Here is a 24,841-nt window from a genome sequence, read left to right on the forward strand (position 1 = left end):
ATTGACTTTCCCCAGAACAGAAGTATTGATGACATCCGGAACAATGACCTTCCCAGACAGATGTGCTGTTGACTGGTCTTTCCGAAAGCAAGAACTGTTGAGCACTGGAAGTTGACCTTTGTTAAAAAGGGCAATGATGTGTTGAGATAAAAATATTATTCTTTTTCAGAACATGATGATAAGTTGTTGTCATCGATGGGAAGAACAGCCAATTTGGAAATGGCCCTTCTCGTGATTCCGTTTTTTGTTGTCAATTCTGCTACTCTGATTAATCTGTCTCCGCCTGGATAGATTTGTCTGACTCTGCCTAAAGCCCATGCAGTTGTTAGCAGTCCCTCTTCTTTTATCACAACTAAATCTCCAATTTTTTGTTGTTTCCATTTATTTCTTATTTGTAATGCCGAAATGTAATCCAGTGACCATCTATTCCAAAATTCAGAAGTTGCCTTGGTCATCTGAAGATATTGATGTTTGATATTAGTGGTTTCTATTACTCTTGATTGAGGAATGGCCAATAATGGTCGTCCAATTAAGAAATAACCGGGAGTCAAAGGATTAAGGTCTTTAGGATCATTTGATATGGGTGTAAGAGGACGGGAGTTTAGACATGCTTCTATCTGTGCAATTACAGTTGCCAATGATTCGAACGTTAAATTTACTGAATTTATTATTCTTTTTAGATGATACTTCAATTGTTTAACGGCCGATTGCCAAATATCTCCCATGTGAGGTGATCGAGGCGGAATAAAATTCCATTGAATGCCTTCCGTAAACGCATAACTAATTATTTGATTAAAGGAATTTTCTGAAAATAAATTCTGCAATATTCGTCCTAGTTCTCGCTTGGCTCCGACAAAATTTGTCCCGTTGTCCGACCACATGATAGCTGGCTTTCCGCGACGCGCGACAAATCGTTTAAAACAATTCAAAAACGCAACTGTAGTTAAATCGCTAACAACTTCCATGTGTACTGCTTTTGTTACGAAACAGATAAAAATGCAAACATAACATTTGGTGATTTTGGAGTTTCTCAAAGTTCCATTCTTAATTGCAAATGGACCGGCATAATCAACCCCGTAATGATGAAAAGGAGGTTTTGGAATTATTCGAGACGATGGTAAGTCACCCATCAATTGACCTATAATAATAGGTTTACTCTTAAAACATGTGATACATTTACGTAATGTTCCTTTAATGGTGTTTGTTCCATTTAAAAGCCAGTATTTTTTAATGGTATTTGTTCCAGTAAAAGCCAGTAATCTTTTCTCCGCCACACATAAAGAATTACCTAAATCATTTGGTGAGCTTTTAAATGGTAATTTAACTGAGAATCTCCCTGATGGTAGTCTCGAAACATTATCTTTGAAATGTTGTTCAGATTTGGTTTCCTCTGACGATCTCGGAAGTATTTCTGGTACTTCTTCAATTTCCCATAATTGCTTTACTTGATTGTTTAATTTCGCTATTGATAAGTTACATGTAATTGATGATGATTTTAATGTTGGAATCCTTCCGGAAATAATCCACCCAAATTCTGTTTCGAACATGGTGGGCTGATTCTGCCCTAAATCTACTTTCTCTGTCTTTAATGTTTTCCAAAATATGTGTGCTCCGAGCAAAACGTCAATTTGACCTGGTTTATGCCAATATTTATCGGACATGTTGATATTTTTAGGAATATTTAAAATCGATTTATTTATATTTTCGTTTGGCAACATTCCGGTAATTGAATTTAAAATTAAGAATGTGATATCCGATGAAAAATTAGAGACTTCTGAATTAATTATTGTATTTATTGAATTTGTTGTGTTTGTTGTCACACCTTGCAGCATAGTTATTGGTATGTGGACATGATTCTGTTTTATTTTCAAATTCCTAGCTAATTTGGCTGTAATATAATTAGTTTGAGATCCTGGATCTAGTAGAGCTCTACACTTATGAAATTTTCCGTCATGATCCTTTAAAAGAACTGAGGCGGTAGCTAGTAAGGCGTTGTGAAATGTACCTATGTTTGTATATGTTTGAGGAGAGAAGTTTGTTTCTTCAACAATAGATGTTTGTGGGATATGTAATAGTGTATGATGAGCCCTATTGCAATCTTTACAAGTGAATTTTGAATGACAGTTTTCCCACATGTGACCACTATTAAGACATCTAAAACATAATTTCTTTTCTGTAGCAGATCGTCGTCTCTCTAGTGGCGTTTGTTTTGTTAAAATTGGACAGCTAGCTGTAAAATGTTCTCGATCGCAAAGGTGACAACGTTTTTTTTTAATACTTTCAAAATTTCTAGTTTGTCTATTATATGTTCTTACAGAAAAATCATTATTATTTTGATAAACTGGTTTTGAATTACTTGCATCTATTGATTGTAGTACTGAGCAACGATTTTCTAAAAAATTTTTTAATGAATCATAAGCTGGCATGTCTTTGTTTGGTAAGGTATTCTCCCATTCGATTTGCATTCGTACGGGTAACTTAGATAATACTATGCATATTAATATGCTATCCCAGTGCTTTATTGGTTGTCCCATTGTTTGTAATGTTCGTATATTTATCGTTATTTCGTCAATTAAATGACGTAAATCTGTGTAATTTTCCCTTTGAATTGCCCTTAAGTTAAACATTGAATTTATTTTTGTTTTAATTATCATCCTAGAATGATTATATCGCTCTACTAACAGTTCCCACGCGATGGTGTAATTTTCTTCCGTATTTTCTAGTCCTTGAATGACTTGCATAGCTGAACCTTGTAGTGATTTTTTAAGATAAGCAAGTTATGATATATTATTTAGATCAGAATTATTATGAATAAGTGAAATGAACATGTCTCTGAATTCACCCCAGGATTCTTGGGTGCCAGTGAAATTAGGTACATTTAGGGGACATAAATTAGTTACGTTTGTTTCCGAAAAAAAAATTTTTTTTTGTTTTACGATTTGTCTTGATCTATCATCAATCATATGATTAGCCATATCCGTGAATTCATCATAAGCCTTAAAATATCTGTTTTCATGCATATCTCTATCTTGTTCATTTTCAAAATCACCCAAATTTATACCCAACTGTGCCTCTTCGAATTTTCCTTTATAAGTTTCTACCAGTGATACCTTACGCTGAATTACACCCAAACTTGGACAATCTTTTAATTCTTTTATAGCCTTTGACAGAATTTCATATGCTTTGGATCTATTTTTTTTTAATACTTCGTAACTAGCCATGATGTTGAGAAAAAAAGTAATAATAATAAAATAACTTGATTATTATAGATGTGTGAAAATGTGATGTTTCGATTTATTCGGTTATTGTTGTAATGTTGTGTATTTTCTAGAATGTTGCAAGTATAAATTGTTGTAAAAGTATACTATATCTATTTTATCGTCGTGAAATTTCATTTACGAAAATTAAAGTAACTGTTCATTTATAATCTATATTTATTTAGTAAATTTACAGTTTTACTAATTTAACTTAAACTTTATAATTGGATTCCTAAATTAATTTATTTATCTCGTACTTATATGTACATACATATGTATAATTGTCACCTGTTTAAAATGACAAACATGTACATGTAATCGATCTACGCGACTCACGTACAATATTTAGAACAATGTGACAAATCTGTCCCAAAAGGAGAACTGTTCAATATTCAAATTGAACAACAGAAAACTATTTAAAAAAGTTCCATATTCGCACGAAAGCGTGAAATACTTAACAAATACCTAATACCGCTCAAGATCATTCACCTTCATGAAGTCAGAATTGAGGGCATTAGTATTTAAAGTTACTGGATTTCTATGAAATTACCAACTCGTGAATCTAACAAAGCTCAAGATCGTTCGTATTCACGAAGTCAGAATTGAGGAAGTTAGTATTCAGAAGCAGCTGAATATTCGCACGAAAGCGTGAAATACTTAATAAACACCTAATACCGCTCAAGATCATTCACATTCATGAAGTCAGAATTGAGGGCATTAGTATTTAAAATTACTGGATTTCTATGAAATTCCCAACTTGTGAATCTAACAAGGCTCAAGATCGTTCGTATTCACGAAGTCAGAATTGAGGAAGTTAGTATTCAGAAGCAGCTGAATATTCGCGAACGTGAACAATAATCGTAACTTTTCTATATAATAATTAGAATTAAATGATAATACAAAAAAAAAGAAACAATCGTTCACGCGAAAGCATTCATGGAGGAAATTATTATTTTATGTATTTAAAACTGTATCATCAGTAAAATTTTTGGCAACCCTAACGCACAGAAGCAGAAATATGTATACACAATGGAATAAATGTGACAATAATTCGGACAGAAAGGAGTGATCATTGACTTATGTTGGCTCTTGCAGATAAAATCATGCAATCCGTTTCGAAGGACCATGGAAAATTACGTAATTGAGTAATAATGACTCCTTTCTTGTCGGTTTTACTTTCCTTTATTACAAGAAATAGAAGAGGGACTGCCGGCTGGTGTATGGTGATTGGCACATCACCTATTGAATGTTTAACTGATACTCACTATTAAATGAACGCAGTGCACCGTTGGTAGCCCTCTGTTTATACATTTATATTAAATATTAGGTGGGGAGCGACCATAACAACATGAAGATTGTCCAACATCTAATCTAATATTAATTAAAGACTCTCTAAAGTCGATGACCTAAAGCAGATTGTGTTTAGGTAATCTGTGTTCCCACTGTATTATTTTTTTTGATTTTTAAATGCTTTTTATTATTACGAAATTATGTTCACAATACATCTTATATCTATTTTAATAGCTACTGATCTACTGATCATTTCTATTTTACAATTTAATTTAATTTGGTTAGTAATCACAGTATTATATTATTCTAATGTTAATCTAAAGCATAATAGGAAAAAGAGCTCAAAAACCTATTTACAATCCTTATCCCACTGTATTATGCATGTACTTATATGTAGGGAAAAATATCAAAGTAATTTCATATCAATTAATACTATAATTTCCGTTTCCGCTCTTTTTTCTTTATCTATGTATGTACGTAGTAACAATAGATGAAGTGTTGTGATCATGCGAAAATTCTAACTCGAGATTTTGACTGAATCTAACTCGAGATTTTGACTGAATCTAACTGAAAATCGATCACCGATCACGTTTTGATGATCTAGAATTATATTGATGACCAAAATGAGCAATATGGCAAAGTATGAAAATGATCGGATAAGATTACACGAAAACCATGTGAAACGTATAAGAGGTTCGTAAAAAATGTGTGTGTGTCTGTGTTTTTGTGTATTTTAGGGATTTTTTGAATACCGTTAGTCCTGTCGAACTGTAAGTTAGTATCGATTACTGAAATTCTTATCGATGGGTTCGTTATCCCATGATTTCAGTAGAGAAAAATGATCTTGTGGGTTATGAAAATTTTTCCTAAAATATCTCCTTTTAAAGTACTAAGGATGAATTTATTTATGGATTCAATTACTTATTTTGATGTGACGGAAGCGTAATTTTTTACAATCCAATTAAAATTATAAAAGGTATAGAAAAGCAAATGTAGGTAAATTGAAACTGTATTAGTCACTCCTAATTTTAAAATCCTGTGCTTCACTGACATACATATTAGCATAATATAAATAATATTCATAAGAAAATTAATTAGACATATATGTTATACATATGTAGATAACAATTTTTTGAAATTATATTCAAATATTGGTGACATTGTGGTTAGGATGGTTTTTGACAATTTGATGGCGGGACCACTTCAACAATGAAATCAGATTAATTGGCAAACGTTGATAGGAAACGATCGACTTACAGTCACAAATATCCAAGTCTGGCCAGCAGCATTGAAGATTATACTCAGAATAAATTATTTTAAATCGCGGTCAGCTCACGGAATCGAACCCGGCGACCTTTCGGTGCTTAGTATCGGAGCTCGGAACAATGCTGCTGGCTAAATTTGAAAAAAATGGTAATTCTTATAAATCAATTAAATATTATTTTATTTTTATTTATTTACTGGTTGTTTCACCCGGCTTCGCTCGGTATTTGTAATATAAACCGCTTAAACATGACTAATCTAATGGTAAACATTTTATTAAATTTATTTCAATAGTTTTATTTTATATAATATTATTTGAATACTCATTTAATATTTTACTAACCATATATTTAACATTAAAACATATATATGTACTGTATCTTTCGAAATTACATGTATACCGGAATCCTCCGGTGCCTGCGCCCTCGGGGCCTTCGCCCTCGGCGGCTGCACCCCCGGCGGCACCTGCGCCCCCTAGGGCTTCGCCCCCGGGGACTTCGATTCCTTTGAATCGAAATCAAGAGCGGAATTGATATTTTTGTCATAGAAACTTAACCGTTTAGTCTTTTTCGAAATTATAAGTATACCGGAAACCAGCGTCCCTCCCCCCCCCCCCGGCACCTTCGCCCCCGGGCGTTCGAATCCTTTGAATCGAAAAAGAACCAACCAAGTCTCTTTCGAAATTATATATTAGATTAAGCTGTTTTTAATTATTTTTTGGGCGTGACAGTGAGGAGGCGTTTCACAAATATTTTATACCATTAGATATGGTTTAGAACCACTGAAGAATAGGAAACGCGATACGATCCCCTACCGACCCCTATCGTAGTTGTGTTTCCCTTTATAATTGACAGGTTCTTGTGTGCGAGTGAAATTTATGGACTTTTATTAAATTATATCCGGTGTGATTTTTTTTTCTTTTCAGCTGAATTCGGTCGCACCAGCAAGTGCGAAACTACAATCTGGGCTGAAAAAAATGGAAGGTCGGGTCATTTCGACACTAGGAGTCTTGGCTGGCATCCCGAATGCAGGATCACGTTCCGAGGCAGACATACTGATGTCGTCCACATATCAATATTCAACTTCAAGCTTAGGTATTTATTGCTGGTTACTTTATTTTATGTGCACTCCTCTCACATGCGTAAACACAAATCTGCCATAAAATTTATATTCTATTGTGAAAGGCGGTTGTCAGACTTTTTACGATTGATCTGAACCCGTTACTCAATATGTCGGAGATTGATGTTCTTCGGAATAAATTTCAGAAGCCAAAAATATTATTTTCATGGTAATATTTTGCTTAAAAAACATTCAGATCTGTCTTCCTCTTTTGTATTCAAAACAACTCATTTTCTTTACAAAACGTAAGCTATAAGATTCAGCGCTCTGCCGTTGATGCGTTTCATTTACTTTTGAATGGAAAATTTTCATTGTTATATTAAATTAATTTTTTTTTAAATAAACGATTGAAATCAATCTTTTTTTTTTTTAAGTCTTTCTTTTTGTAATTGTTTTAAATGTATGTTTCATTTTCAATTTTCAATATAAATATAAATACATACATAAATAACTGTTTTTCAAATAAAATAGTTATTTATGTATAATTAAAACTTTTTCGAATATAAATGTGTCAATAAAGAAACTTTATTAAATTATATTTATTTTGCCCTTCTTTTATCATTCACTATTGATCGAAGGAAGCAAAAACTTGACCCAGTTATTTATAGCTTTTCTACATAAAAATAATTCAATTCGTAATATGTGTTATAAAACAGAACTCCAATTCAATAATCATCCAAAAACATTTAATAAATTATGGAATTATTTATATTTACTTAAAGCACACGGTCATAAATTTCTATGTATATAAGCTTTTGTATAGAAGTTCATCTTAGCTCAAGTTTTTTTTATTTTTTATTTTAATTCATTTTAAATGTTTCATAAGATACTTCTAAATATACATATCTATTCGTGTTATATATAAACGTTTAATTATTCGATATTTTTACTTCATAAACCACTTCAACACGGTGACCCGACAAAGTTAACAATTGTTTTGCGCATAACAATGCCGCGCAAAACATCCCCGTAAATTTCGCCCAAGAAACCCGCGCCGACAGTGCGGCGCAATATAAAACTACAAAATTTAATTTAATTTCATAAATAATTGGAAATTGGCAATTGTAAACTTCCACAAAACGGGTACTATTGTATAATTTTGTGAAAAGTATTAGGCTCTTGCAAAAGTTTTTTTTATTATTTATGTTGACCATGTGGCTGATGTCTAATTTTGAGTATGTTTTAATTTTTATTGGATATAAAGTATCATATACATATATAATATCGCTATTCTGTATGTGTATCTGTGTATCTGCGATAACGCTCGCCGTACTATAATAGTCGTTTCGATTTAACATACATACATATTTACGTTAAAGCTAAACCACTGCCAACAAAATCTTCGCATGTAATACATACATATATAATTATATTGTTATTTATATTTTTTTTCTATTATTTTTTGTTTTCTCTAATTATTTATCATACTCTATTGTTATTTTTATTTTTTATTTTTAATGTTTAAATTTTTTTTTTACCTATGTATATGCGAAAATTCTTAATGGTTCTTTTTAAAATAATTATTTTCTTTTGTAATTTAATAAACTGTTAATTTTCCCAACAAAATAAATAATATCGAAAGAAAAAAGCTTCTATATATACTGTTTGCTACAAATATTTCCTCTAGGTTAATAAGTCTCTGAGCATTAAGCGCCATCTATTGAAAATTTATTTAATTATTTAATTTTTCTATTGGTATTTTATATTGTTTCTATGTAGGTAGTCTGTTCAAGAAACGAGCGACCTGTGTGACAGTATTAGTGTATATACATGCAGTGGTCATTAGTTTCGCTTCAGCGTTCAACGAAGGAGGATGTATCTTCGCTTTTTCATACACGGTGGTTACAAAGTTCCCAACACATAAGTAATATAAAAAAAATTGTTAATTATTTTTTTCAACAATGTAAAAGTATAGGTATAATACAGTCGTGCATGATGTAGTGGTGCGGCATGTGCGCTCCGGTATTTCCCTCCGCCAAAACCAGATAATAATCCAAAAAATATATTTTTATTTGTATTTGTTTTTCTACTTTTTTATTTTACGTAATATAGATATAAATAAATTTAGATAACAAAAAAGTTCCTTTTGTTTCATTTTTGAGAAAAACTTAAAAAAATTAATATATACATATACATATATGCGTAACGCATACTTTGCACTCAACCGGTAGTTACGAACACTGTCAACCAGGTCGCTCGTTTCTTGAACAGACTCTAGTTTTTACCTTTTTTTTCATTTTAAATATAAATATAAAAATTTATTTAAGGTATATGAAAAAAGTAAAAAGTACGACCGCGTGTGGATCAAACACAGCACCAACACATTTTTTATTTTTTTTTTATTATTTAAGAACTTAATATACCATAACCCATGCGATAATATTTCATCGGATACAACACTATAATATATAAGAGTATACTTAACTTACATATGTTGGCGCTGCATTGTCGTTCACGCCATTTTTGGCGCTTCATTGTTGTGTGCGCCCTTTTTGGGATGCCACTTACATGTGTACGTTACGCATTGTATTTGACACGGTACACGTGCAAAAAAGTCAACCTTGAAAACTCAACCTTATACAATGCATACAAAATTCGCAAACATATCAACATTGTCTTCGAAAAGCACCTTAACGTTTATTGTCTGAAAGTTTTCGATCTAGTGTGTGTACACACAATGTGCACTACATTATCCGAGCCAATATTTTCGCCATTTCTACGGCCCGAAGTGCTTGTACACATGGCCGACTCCCTAAGGGTGCAAACGATCTCGTCACAGAACCTCCAGCAGGCACTCTCAAGCTGGGGGCCGCGGCCAAAGCGACCGTAACATTACGGCCTCTTTATTAGATAAGTTGCCACATTGTAACCGGCCGTCGCGCAGATTTTTCCTTCCACTCGGAAAATGAGAGGGTGGGTGGTGGGAGGGGAGGGGTGGCGGAAAGCCTTCTCTGTCATCACGACGTGAAGAGGCTTGTAGGTCTCCGAGATCCCCATTCCCCTTGTTCCCTTCGTCTTCGTCCTTCTAAAACACAACAAGGGCGTGGTGTTTGTCGAATAAAACAACATCAGATTGCGAGCTCGGCTCCCACTGTTCAAATCGCCTAAATTCCCCGTCTGATTTAATAAACGCGAACGCTATCTCGCACAGGATATTAAACGGTCTGTGACCGATAAATTCGCACATACACGTGCGTGCGATTAACCATGCGAAATAGGTTTCGTTTGCGCTGAATCAACCGGTCACAAACGCCAGAAAGGTAGTTCTGACACGAAGTGTTTCGGGCGTTTGCGTGCTAATGGTATTCCGGTGTAAAATACAACTTTATAATCGCTATCGCGTATTTGACATTTTCTTGTGAAATTATATTCACAAATTTTGATAAAGAAATGGTGTTTGTTATACTTGTACAGTGGAGCAAAAGTCACGTATAAATCATTATAAAACAAACCTTGAAATTTAGCGCTTTGTTTGATATTGATATTGAACAATTTATTCAATCCGGCTGAATAAATAAATTCTGGCATTGCAACCTATTTAATTTCTAAATAATTCTAGTTGGAAATATTGGCGAAATTTTCAGTGTGGCGGGCTTTCAACAGAAAAGACGTCAGCACTCAAAAAACCGAATAAAGATTTTTTTCATGTTTCGTTGGTATTCTAACTACTAGACTGGATTTCTATTTCAAATTACTCTTAATATATCTATGCTGAAACGGAAGTGATTGTCAAAAGTGGAACCGAGCGAAGCCGGGTAGCACCATATAGCAATTATATATGTAAAACAATAAATACTAGTTTTGATTTGATTTTCAAAAGCTTTTTATTATTACTAAATTATGTTTATTTTAATAGCTACTGATCTACTGATCATTTTCTATTTTACAATTTAATTTAATTTGGTTAGTGATCATTGTATTATATTATTCTAATGTTAATGTACATCATAATAGGAAAAAGAGCTCAAAAACCTATTTACAATTCTTATAAATGATCATAATACATCTAATACATAATATTAATTAAAGACTCTCTAAGTCGATGTTGACTCTCTAAGACTCTCTAAGTCGAAGTCGATGACCTAGAGCAGATTGTGTTTAGGTAATCTGTGTATATACCTGAAGGGTATAGACATTTTGTTGTAATCACCGAGAATCTTCACAAGTGTGTTAGTATGGTTATTAGTGATTCTGTCATATAATCTACTGGTTAGATTGTTAGTAATGTCTGTAACAAACGGAATATTATATATGGCATGCAGTTTTTTCAATTAGTATACATGGGTGTATTATAAATTATTTTTAGGGATTTATGTAAATACTAGTTGCTTGGTTGCCTAGAAACCCAAAATTCGATGTTTTGGTCGTCCGTTATTCGTGCTAAATTTTACAATATTCGAGTCGCGTAAAAATTTCTGTGTTTCGCAAAATTTTAAATATAACCAGTGTACTTAAATTTGTGACAAAAAAACCGGACATATTATATTGTGATGCGGAAATTGTGACGAAAATTCATTGTGGAAAAACGATCAAGCATTGTCATTTGTTTTTTTATATAATTTTTTTTAATAATTTAATAGTCCAGTTATAAAAAATATGTGATAATAAAAAGTTTATTGTGTAGTTTGTGCAGTTTGACTTACATATGTATATCGGTAAAATATTTACACGACGATGACGATGAGAAGTTGGCAACGTTTCAAAGCGATCGAAAGAGTTTAGGAAGGGACGCCTTATTTACGAACGAAGTGAAACTAATATAAAACCTTTAAAAAATAAGTGACAATGAAAGATTTACTCAAAAGATTGACTTTAATCTTTAGTGTTCGCAGTTGTTAATTCGAATCAAAAATCTGAAGATTTTTGCAAAGAAGGCTGCAGAGTGCAAGTTGACTGTCATCGATGGAATATTTGCAAGACGATGACGATGACGATATCGTGTCGGGATAACCGACCTTCCTGGTTGAATTTAGTGAAGCAGCACCATAATCTAGGTGCACTGTAATCAACTCTTTAATTTTGGTCATGAATTGGAAAGAGGAACACAGTATTGTCGCACAGTATTTTCAAACTATGTTTTGAAAAAATCCCAAATGAAAAACGTACTTTTGACTTTTGATTTGAACTGGACGACTACTTAGAGAGATTTGAAAGCTGAAAAGTACTACAAATGAAAGATAAAATATTTGACTATAAATTTCAATATTTATTTTGAACAGGAAATTGACAGATTTTGAGACATTGACCGAACAACACCAAAATATAGAAAAATCACGCGATTCAAAAAACAGATATATCTCCGAATCTTTAGCCAACCAATATTTTTTATTACAGATTCGTGTTCACTGGGCATAGATCTATAAGAAAAGTCATATCTTGTCTCTGAACCAAAAAAAAAGTCGTCATTTGTCGAACAGTGTTATTGATGTTAATTTAAGTGGATAGCCGCAGCAGCAAGAAGACAGTTGAATGCTAATGAAACACGCTAAAGTATGTAAATAAGCTGCACTTATCCTATGAATGGCCTCAAAGTGAGACAATTTTTCAATAATATATGTATCTGAAGTATTGAAATATGAAATTAAATAGATAGAAGATAAATATAATCTAATTTGAAAATAACACAAGCATTGAACTGAATAAGAATTAATTTATAGAAGAAGAGGATATTCTACCATGAAATGATGAATAACTTTAAATTTTTATGGTGAAAATCTAAGATTTTTTTTATTGTCAAAACTTCCACACTTACGATAGAAGTAATTGATCATGATACGAAACGTTACACCCCCGACTTCTTTGGATTATTGAAATTAGGATGCTGTACTTATTCCTCCCTTCTCCCTTGAGAACTATCTCACAAACCATATCTGCAATGTATGTAGATTTTTCGCCAAGCTTAAGTTAACTAAGCTTCGCTTCGCTTGTGTGTAGTATAAAATACACTGCCGATTTTTTTCTTCTTCTGCTAGTACTCTACGTGTTTCAAAACTTCGAAACAAGTTTTATATAGACGAACTCAATTTAAAAGTGTCATTAGAGTTGAAAAGAATATAACTTGAAGTCGCAGTTGAGAAAATATGTAAAATTATGAAAAAACCAGGAAATATCTTAAAGCCAATGCTACGCTACTAGTCTCTCTTGCTGCGTATTTCGTATTGCATGATCATACTACAAAAATAAATGAATAATGACAAGTTCATTCGACAGTTCTTCCGATCTTTAGACTATAAAAAATAAGATAAATTGAAGACGTGTAAAGATGTGGGGTGACAAAAAAAAGTAAGGGACAGATCTCTGACTTGATGGATCGACACAATGAAGCTAATGACTTTCCTTTTGGTGGTACTCTCATAAGGGTACATAAAATTTTAAAACAAATGGAAAAATATTAACAAGTTCATTTCAGACGTATAATTATGTGCATACCTCTGAATAGATGACGCCAAATTCCCAGAGACTTGTCTAGAGGAAACATTGGTAGCAAACAGTATATATTTGTATATCCTTATATCCAGTATATCCTTTGTCTACGGATCTTTGGGTTTCAACTCCCTGGCAAAGAGAAGAGATTTATTTATTGGGAAACATTTCGTAAAATTACTTAGAGGAGAGATTCACAATCCCGCTATCCTGGAGAGACTAAAATTCTGGGCCCCGGAAAATCATAGAGTTTTACGAAAACATGATATATTTTTGCCAATTAGGGCTAAATCAAACGTGCTCATGAACTCCCCCCTCTCGAGAGCTGTTCGACTACTTAACATACTGGCACATCACTTGGACCTCTTCGATGCCAGTTATGTTGAGTTGGTAGAACACATCCTAAATAGCACGATATAATTTTTTCAATCTTATTTCTTTGTTTTTATTTTGTGTACATATTTCTAACTTGATTTTTATTATTTTTTATGATGTTTTTTTTTTATTTATGATTTTTATTATTTGTATTATAATCACATTGACACTTTGGGGCAACCTGTCAAGTCTCTGTGGTATTGATTTTTTAAAAATAAAATAAAATATAGTAGTTTTTTCTTTTGTTATTATATTCGTAAATTTTGTCGGCAGTGTTTTAGCTGTGACGTACATATGTATTTCGAATCGAAACGACTATTATAGTATGGCGAGCGTTATCGCAGATACACAGATATACACACAGACACGCAGAATAGCGATATTATATATGTTTATATGATACGATACATCAATAAATGTGTTTTTTTTTATTTCAGAATAGGAAAATACTTTTACCTCACCTACAATTTGTATACACTGTGTAACCTTGAGTGATTTAAAAATTTTAGGGCACCGTCATGTCGATCAGTCATCGAGATTGTCGACGGGGAGTGGTCCGGTATGCCTGTAGGGGGTGGGTCCGTTAGCAACGACAAGTCACTGTTGAAACTATGCAGTCCCACATCAAGGATGGCGAGGGATGATGGAGGAAGATTCATCGATTACAGAACAATAGTATCCAAAGGACCCACCCTCACAGTCGTTCTGAGGCGATCTGCACAACCATCATCACACTCCACAATTCCAGACACGGAATTCCTGGACGGTGCCTACACATTCCACGATGGTAAGTAGCGCTTCGAGTCGATCGTTTATTCTCATTATTTCCAAATCGAAGCCCTTAAATTAAGTCCAATCCGACACCAATGCGATGGTGGGTTTCTCCTCTGATCACCTCCATTTTTTTTTACCTCGATTTGCACGCAATACGGTCTTTTATTATTTTCCCTTTCAATTTAAACATCAAAGCTGTTTATCCTTTCTCCTACGTTTCACTTCTAATGGCTTTTTGACAACACGAAAGCCCATTTTCCGTCCGGTCGCCAACTTAAAAAAGAATTTATAAATGGAGTTTTGATCTGAAAAATGATAAGTCTATATAAAAGTCCGAAAACTTTACCACCGACGTTCGTTCGGTAAAATTAAAGGCATTAAACTTAATTAATTCTCGTTGGAAACGGCATGAACATTTAACGTATTTTCTCTGCTAAGTATTTTATATTCGAATTGCGTTGCCTCTGATTGTACACTTTGAGAACATGCGTATTTGATGATGCTATAGATAAGACTAGAGCCAGGGCTGCTGAGAGCGAACCTATACCCTAGAAATAATAATAATTCTGGACCTTTTGTATGAAGAGGGGGGCATTGATTTTAAAATTTAAAAAAATTATATTTTTTTTTATAAAAAATCTTCTATAAAACTATATAAATTTCGATGCGAGATACCCATTGAGTGTTCATTCGTTTTTTTTATATATCCTTGTTATGATCCTCTTCAGAATCGATGCCCTTCAAATAACACAGGCGCCGAGAATTTGCCCCCTCTCTCCCCCCTCTTCTCATCAGCGCTAATTAAATTGAGTACCCCTAAAACAAATCAAGTTACATAGAGTCTAGACAACTGAGAAAAATATATGTATTTATTGAAGTTACAATTATGCGTTGAAACATTATTGCATGACGCAATCATATTATTCCATTACGTCACTCTTGTCTCTCGTGTCTAATTCAATTAAACGATTTTTAGATTTTAAGATTTCAATCCGTTATAAAGAAGATAATATGTGGAATAGTATATCATCCAAATGGCAGTCTTGACTTTTTACAAGCTTCTCATTAGCTTCACTCTGTTAGATAAATGAAATTCCTACCCGTTAAAAATTTGTGATCTGATTTTGAACCACTTTCACTCTTCAGGTCGCTTTGATAATTTATCGAAATACAGGGGCTATTTAACATTGAAGCTATTGATTCCAATATAAAGTTAGTTTAATAATCAATAACTCTTTTTACCGCCTTTTTGCAACTCAATTAAACAGTGGTTAAAATAACTTTTTTTACTCTCATTTAAATTTAATATTACGAGCTTTTATACTTTCTCGTATTCCTTTTTTAATTCAATAATAGATTATTTAAGCTGATTCCAAATTAAGGCACACGTAGGTACAAAGTGCGCACGAAGACAGATAACGTGCACGGTGACATTAGCGCTCCGACACCTGTGAAACATGGATACACCGAAAGTATACTAATTTAATTGCAACGTTACATGCATTCTTTTTCTCGAAGATTTTAATCAATGTGTTGCAAAAATGATACTGTATTTCAGCAATAGCGTATTATCGGCATATTTCAGCATGACTTCAAAGAAAATAATTTCGGATGTGACCAACCCACGACTTTATCTAGGTAATGAAACCTACATACACGTTCACACATACTTACAGACTATGAGAGCATTGAGCGCAAATATAGGGAAACTTACACAAGATAAAATTTTTACTTCCGGTTGTTGGATTGTGTTCAAAATGTTTTATGACAACATCACTATAAATATTAAACAGATAAAATATCAATAAGATGGAAATAATTTAATAGATCATAAAAAAATAATGAAATATTGTTTTAAAAAAATTACTACTTCCAACTCTAAGTTAGTACATACATACATAAAAAATACAGATGTAAATTTTTGGATTGATATGTTTTGTGGTATTTAATAAATTTAATGATTTTTTGCAACACATTGATAGAAGGATTATACTTGAATTTCTCGTCAAATAGTGGAAGAAAAATCAAACACTTCCGGTTGACGGTTATTGACTAAGTTTTATATATAATTATTTATTTATTTTATTTTTTAAAGTTTTGGACCATTGTGGCATTACAGGAAGAACCTAATGCGCCACAATGGCCTACATTTGATAAAGAAAAAAACGAGATAAAACAAGTAAAATAAAATATATAGGTTTCTGAGAAAAACATAAAAAACCTCGATTCTCTAGACTAAAAGTAATACTTAAGTACAAAGTAAAAATTCAGTAGCGTCAAATTGCGTGATATTAGTGTCATATATAATTGGTTGTTAGGTTTTTATAACATGAAATGATAGCATTCAATGTTTTGAATGCGTTTGTACCATTTGTTTTAACAAGAGTAAAACGTTGTGCAATTCAAATCCAACACCTTCCATTAAAACACTGTTTATAATAATTTGATCCGTATATTTTAATATTAAACCACGCTACTTCCAGTGTACTTTATATACGGTATAGATATATATCAAAGCATCAATTATTGACGATCAAAGTAAACATGTAAATATCTTGTGAACAACTTCCTAGAGTGGTTTTAAACAGGCACATCCGCCCTGACGTACTCGAAGTTTTCAATTTACGCACTTGAGTGTTGCAAAATATTATTAAATTTTGTGAACACAACCCGGAGAAAGCTCGCATTGGCAGCTTCCGATAGTCGCACACACACAGAAAAAGGAAAGAACATGAAATACGACCGACAAATCGACCATAACCGGCGAACACGCATTACAACCTATTGACAAATCTCGAACAAAGCCCGACCGAAAAAATAAATGTATTTTTCGCAAAGGACTCGGGATAAAATCCCGGATAGGCTTAGATTAATCTTTCATTTTTTTCCATTCTGGATACTGTGACTCGAACCACTCGAAAGCCTCCGCATTGTTTCCGCGGCCTGTCCTCGAGAATCCTCCTGGTCGACAAGCCCTGCGGCGAAACGTGATTATTATTATTATATATATATACTTATGTATATTTAAAACATGTCCGGCATTTCGATCGTGAAAATTGTCTTCAAGTAGCTCGCTGCAGAGCTTTTCCATCGGTCAAACGAAAAGCTCTGTGACGAAATCGAAAAAAGCGACCGTCTAAAAAAAAGGCTAAGGGATATATACATTTTTTCCTGACAAATTCCCTCTCTATGTGCCATAAAAACGAAGCGTTTTCCAATAGCGGTCATTTCCAAAAGAAATGGAGAATCTCCTATCGTTTTGTTTCATTTTATGTTGAATCAATGTAATTTGCATATATAGTATAGATAAAATTGTGTACTCCTCTCTACGAGCATATAATATCTAAAATACTTATTTTCGAACAAATTTTAACTAAAAACAATCCTATCATGTAATTATGTATATAAACCATTGCATAGCTCACTTACTGCTTACTATTAGGGGTACCAAAAATAAATCGCGCATTTTAAAAAACAGCATTAAAATGTATTTATTTTATAATTGTGTACATGATACTACATATATATAATAAAATTTCCGTCATCATTTGTGATTCTTTCCTATAGCTCTTGTAGCTTTTCGATCCCCTTTTTGTAAAAGCTATTTACTATAAACTTCCCAATTAACATGTTTCAATAGAAACTACTCAATATAAAATAGTATTAACAGTGGGAAAAAATCCCAAGTGAAAATACGTACTTTTGACTTTTGATTTGAACTGGACCACTACTTAGAGAGATTTAAAAGCTGAAAAGTACTACAAATGAAAGATATAATATCCGACTATAGATTCCAATATTCATTTTGAACAGAAAATTGACAGATTTTGAGACATCGACCGAACAACACCAAGATATGGAAAAATCGCGCGATTTAAAAAACACATATGTATATCTCCGAATCTCGAGTCAATCAACATTTTTTATTACCATATTTCTGTTTACTGGGCATAGATCTATAAGAAAAGTCATATCTCGTCTCTGAACCATTTTTCGTGTCGAACAGTGTTATATATTATAAAAATTTGATTTGAAATGTATGAATGCTTATATTTATATGATTAAAAAAAAATTGTAATAAATTTGGAGCAGAGCAAGTGGCTGGCACGCTTCAACCGGGAGGACTGTGTGAAGCTCAATACTTTGGGCTAAGCAGTGCTCCAGCAGGTCTACTGTCCAGTCCAGTTGGTGAACCACTCTTTTGGAACGTGGAAGGACCACTACAATGTCGACACCATTTTGTTCCAGCGGCCAACCAAAGTGTTACAATAACGGTGAGCTTCGATTCTATATTAAAACATTTTTTCTTGAAGTTTCTTACATGTATATTATTTGAAAGATTTCATTTAAAAAACATTATAAAGAAATGGGCTCATTAATAAATCGTAACGGCTATGAATGATATGTGCTTTTGCTTACTATGTTGTTTATACAATTTGAATTTTCAAATACAATTTTTAATATATAGGTATATACATACATATATTAAAAATATCCATAAAGCAAGATTGTTAAATAACTGAGTGATTTTATGAGGAAACACTCTATCGAAATTAATTTTGGGTGTTTCGTTAAAACAATTGAGGTCTCAATATATCCATGTTCGTATTAAATGTATAATTTGAATATATATTCAATAAATTGAGTGCCTTTTTCCACGGCAGTGTTTGAAACAGTAATTTCTAAATGGATTCATATTACAAATTAAACATCAATTGTTCGCTTTGAGTTTATATTTTAATCCATCATTCAATAACAATGCCTCAAATCAAATACGAACCGCTGAAATACAAACGAAAACTCTCAAGTTGCCGTAGCCTGAAACCTTATAGTACACCATTTAAAGGATGAAGTAGAATCAAGAAGTTTATCTTTTCTCAAAGTTTTTCTCTTAAACGCAAAGTTGACTCATATTGAACTCAAATAAATCTGAATGAATTATCATATTTTTTGCTCGTTGCAGATTCAAGTTCTGGGTAAGGTGGCCAGTGATAAGCACTGCCACACAGAATGTGGAGATAGTGGATGCATTTGCAGACCAACATACGAACGACTGGACCAGTTGGATCATCTGCTACTGTTAACTGAAACTGGACAACCAGCAGCTTGCCTTTGTGGAAATTTCATGGTGAGTAAATATAATGCTAATATGAAACAACTTTAATAATTATTACTAAAAAAAATCACTGGGCCTGGTTTTGATAACGTTTTTTTGTACATTCTTCGCAAGTTTAATTACAAAATATGTGGATGCATTTTTTACTAATTCACTATTTCAACAACGAAGTTTTGACAGATCTAATCTTCAACATCTGGGATTATTATTCGTTAGCTAGCACAATAGCTTGATGGTTGCATTAATTCTAACCACTGAGAAGAATTTATTCAGAGTATTATCTGTAGTGCTGCTGGTCAGGCTTGGATATATGTGACTCCAAGTCGATCGCTTCCTATTAGAGTTTGCCCATTTATCTGATTTCATCGTTGAAACGGTTCCTCCATCAAATTGACAACTATGATTATAACTAAAAAAAATCACTGGGCCTGGTTTGTGGTAAAAAATGGTAACATTTTTTTTTTACATATCTTGCAAGTTTATGTAATTACAAAATATGTGGATGAATTTTATATTTACAAGACTTTTCACTATTTCAACAACGAAGTTTAGACAGATCTAATCTTCGACATGTGGGATTACAAAAACGAAATGGGATGACTTTAAAATCGGTTATAAAATCTAGTATGATAAAAGGTTTGTAAAATATCGCAGTATAAATATAAACAACCAAGTCAAAAAGACGAAATCAGTTAGAGCTGTCAGAATGAAGCGTTTAAAATTTGGCCGTAACACGTACTTATATATGTATGTACATACATCAGAATTATAAACATTTTAACATTCATTATATAACCTATGAGTGAAGTAAAAAAATATATGAGAGATAATGAAAGCATTATTATTATTATTATTCTTATAAAAGCAATCTAAATTCGGTAAAAGTTTCTCAAAAAATTATTATAAAAGTAATACTTAAAAAAAACTCTATTTTCTCGACAAAATCGCTTTTTAAACTATTTCCAGTACCAAATATCGATGTTATATTTAAGCAAGCTTCCATTATAAAAATGTGTAAAGAAAAAAATAACAAAGAATATCAAGAATTTTATAAACTGATGAGAAATGGAAACCAATTTATCACACCAAATTTTAAAACAACACAAATGCAAAACCATTATATTTTCCAAGCCATAAATAACTACAATAATCTCCCCTATGAATTGCGCTGTATTGTAAACCAAACAGAACAAATAAAAAAAATTAAACATTTTTTCTGTTATAAATTATTAAAATCTATTATAATATTTTTTTGTATAAAAATTACACTAAAATATATATATATATAAATATATATATATATATATATTTTAGTGTAATTTTTATACAAAAAAATATTATAATAGATTTTAATAATTTATAATAGAATCGTTGCTCCCTTATCAGGCACAAGAGCTCCTCTTATCTGATAAGTTATACATGACCAACGATGAAATTAAATATTATATCCTGTAAAATTGTATGTACTATGTCACCCATATAATGCAAATTTTAAAAGATAGTGTCAAAAAGATAAAGATATAGACGTTTAAGCAATTAAAATCTGGCAAAACGAGTGGGTAGTGGAAAGTCAAACATGTAAGCCCACAAGCTATTAAACGTCACCGTCTTCAAAAATTTCGCTTATTTAGAAGTGTTTATTACGATTATTTTTCACCGTTGAACTATGACAATCGATTTAAATTTCTATCGTTAACCAAACCGCGCAAAATGGTAAAATTTCAAAACGATCGGAAGAATGTAGGATATATGTAGTGTTAGACCAATAAGCGAAGTGAAGTATAGAACTATAATAAAAAATTGCAAAATAAAAAGATTATATTACATAATGTAAAGTTTGTAGTTTCTTAAACTACCCAACATTTTCAAGAGTCCATTTTGTTTTGCTTTTTTTCTATTTCATCCCCAGCTTAAAAACGTTGTGAAGTTTTAATTAGATGAACGTCGACGTCGTTGTTTTTCGGGCTGATACAGACTCGTAACTCGTTTCAGAATTTCCCTGTTTTTCGAATCACGTCTCCTAATCAGATTCCAATCAGCCACTTACAGTTCAGTAAATCCGAAAGCTTTCCTCTCGGGGAATATGGACTATTTTTTAGTATACATATGTATATACGTATGTGTAGAATATAATACATATGATTATATACGGAAAATAGTAATATATGATTAATTACAGCTATATTGTTAACAACGTGTTTTATTACGTTCATCTTTTGACTTGCTCTTTCTCATTTTGCAATGACATTTATTGCTTTTATTTTACTCAAATAAAACAAAATGTATACATACATATGTACATATATGTATAATTAAATCTGATTTAAAATTTACATATACACATATATGTATACTACACATAACAAAATTTGCATATTATTAATTTGGTTAAAATAAATAGTATACAAAGACAAGTTTCATTTTTTACATACCTCCTTTTACCTTCTCTTACGATTACAATTCAGGAAAAAATTTGCCTTTTATCCGATCGTTTTCATACTTTGCCATATTGCTCATTTTGGTCATCAATATAAGTAAATGTATCCTCCGCCATTACTATGGAGAAAAAATATCGTTTTAGACGCGTTTGAAATTTGAATTTCTGAAAATTACCTGACGTTTATCCAGTTTTTAGTTTTAATCATAGATGGCGGTAGTAAAATAAAATTATTGGTATTTTTATTCAAAATAATAATTTTATATACAAATTATTTAACAATATAATTTTAAAAAGTTTCGAGCCAGTTAAGAACATAGATGTTTTTACGAAGAGAAACTATTCACCGTGTTTTATTATGTTTTTTTTACCCATTTTTCATTTTTAAAAGCTTACATAATTTTCCTAGCACTACATTTTTGTCATAAAAAGTTAATGAAAGGCGTTAAAAAGTCTTTTCTGGCTTTCACCATTAATAATAAATAGCCTCACTATATCATATAGGCGTATCTAAACGAAGGAGATGTTTAATTTCAACTTGAATAAAAGGTTCTATGTACATACATACATTCAAATCCTTCGGCCGTTAACTTACGAATTTGTAAATTCAGTTTTCGAACATAATATAGGTTTTAATATTTATTCAATTGACAACTGAAGTATTTTTTTAATCATGCCATCCACGCTACATACTGGCATGTAGAGCATGACACCTATAGCTGTCTCCTGGGAAGATTCCCTCTTTATCTTAAGCACTTCATAAGCAACTGAGTAAGAAATGAAGTGCTTTTTTAATAGATTACTATGCTATAATAAATGTGTGCTATAATAAATATATAAATAGAAATGTATGTAGATTGATTTCAGAACTGATAATAGTACTTCTATCAATTCAATTGTATTTCTATCTACAATAACACCAAAAACAAATTAAATCTCATGAGATAAAAGAAAATGAATGAAATCAATCTATAAATGTCATTTAAGCCAGCAGTATAGATTGGTGGTTGCGTTAATACTGTTGCGTAAGGGTGGGTGGAGGATCCAAGTAAAAGGCCAACAGTCGTTTCACAGCATTTATTGATGATTAAGGAGATACACGCACTGGCAGTGCTCAGTCCAGAATGACATGATATCGCCTACGTACCGCCTTATAAGGGTAGATCTCTCAGGACGTCTAATCTGTTTACCTACTGTATAGTCACATATTCGGATATGTATTCCCGCGGTATGAGAAGTGCAATCATTGTTTAGCTTACTTGCACTTAGCCTGTCGCTAATCCTTGAAACCACTTATACCAGTCGCACGGTATGCACTTAGTTAATCCGTTAACAGATATCCGTTAAACAGATAATCCTTGAACGGTCACACCGTCTCTGGGATTCTATTCGCTTGATCCGCGGCGTACGCAACAATACTAACCACTGAGAGGTTAGCGGGTTCGAGCCATGGGTTGACCTCGATTGAAGAAAATTTATTCGGAGTATTTCTACAAGGCTGCTGGTCAGACTTAGATATTGATGATTCCAATTCGATTAGTTTTTCTCGGGGTTTGCCAATTTATCTGATTTTATTATTGAAACGGTTCCTCGTGAAATTGGCGAAAACTACCCTACCGACTATTTGAATATGATTTCACCATCATTTGAATATGGTTTCAAATTTATAATCTATAAATTTATAAATTTACAAGTTATTATCATAGGTGTCGCTCGGAGGCAACCGTTAATGGCATAGAAAATTTAAAAACTTAAATATTATCCCACCTAATTTTATCATCACCATCATCTACATACATTGACCATCCACTCTGGATGAAGGCCTCTCCAACACGCTCATTAAGTCTCATTCATTTCACCCCATACATTTTCCTGCGGTCTTCCCTGCAGTCTTTCTTTTATCATTTTGCATTCTCTCGGGTACCATTCTAGCACTTATTTGTCCACCTTTCGTCCATTCTTCTATCTACCTTTCCCGGCCGTTACCAATTCAATCTCTTCACTCTGTCCACTATATCCACTTCCCTTTATCATACTTCTCACTCACGTATTCCGTTTCCTGTATTTCCTCATTATATCAAGCAAACAGCGTTTTTTTTATCTAGAATAAAAGTATTTATATACTTTGTTTATCTAGAATAAAAGTAGATAGTCTAAAGTTTCATATTACATAAATTTTATTTGGCTACAATAAGCATGATACGTTTAAAAACATAAATTTTGACATAAAAGTAAGGGAAACCTAAGTGAAAATAGTAGGGTTTGTTGATAGGTCCTGTATATCCTCGTTATATCAAGCAAACAGCGTTTTATATTTATTTGAGTGCATTGGACTTTGGCGTTTAATGTCCAAGTTTCACCATGCATACGTCATCACTGACAAAACACATTGATGGAAGATCTTTTTCTTCAGGCAATGTGGCATTTTTGATTAAAAAACGGCATTTAGTAAGCTTGGTTTCTAATCTATTACAATATATGTACGTAATATTTTATTTTATTTTATTTTTATTTTTTATTGAATTTACACCAAGAAGGCCTAACAGGTAAACCCAATGCGCCTTCCTGGCCAAAGACAATTATATAAACATATATGTACACCATCCATATATACACAAATACTTACACGTATACACAAATACACACACATACATACATAAATATAAAAATACACATATATACATATACATACATACACACCTACACATATATATATTCACATATACATACATATACATATACACATACACATACATTACATACATCCATAAACATACAAACATTATA

Source organism: Arctopsyche grandis, chromosome 1, assembly GCF_051622035.1.
Source record: "Arctopsyche grandis isolate Sample6627 chromosome 1, ASM5162203v2, whole genome shotgun sequence".
Classification (NCBI taxonomy): domain Eukaryota; kingdom Metazoa; phylum Arthropoda; class Insecta; order Trichoptera; family Hydropsychidae; genus Arctopsyche; species Arctopsyche grandis.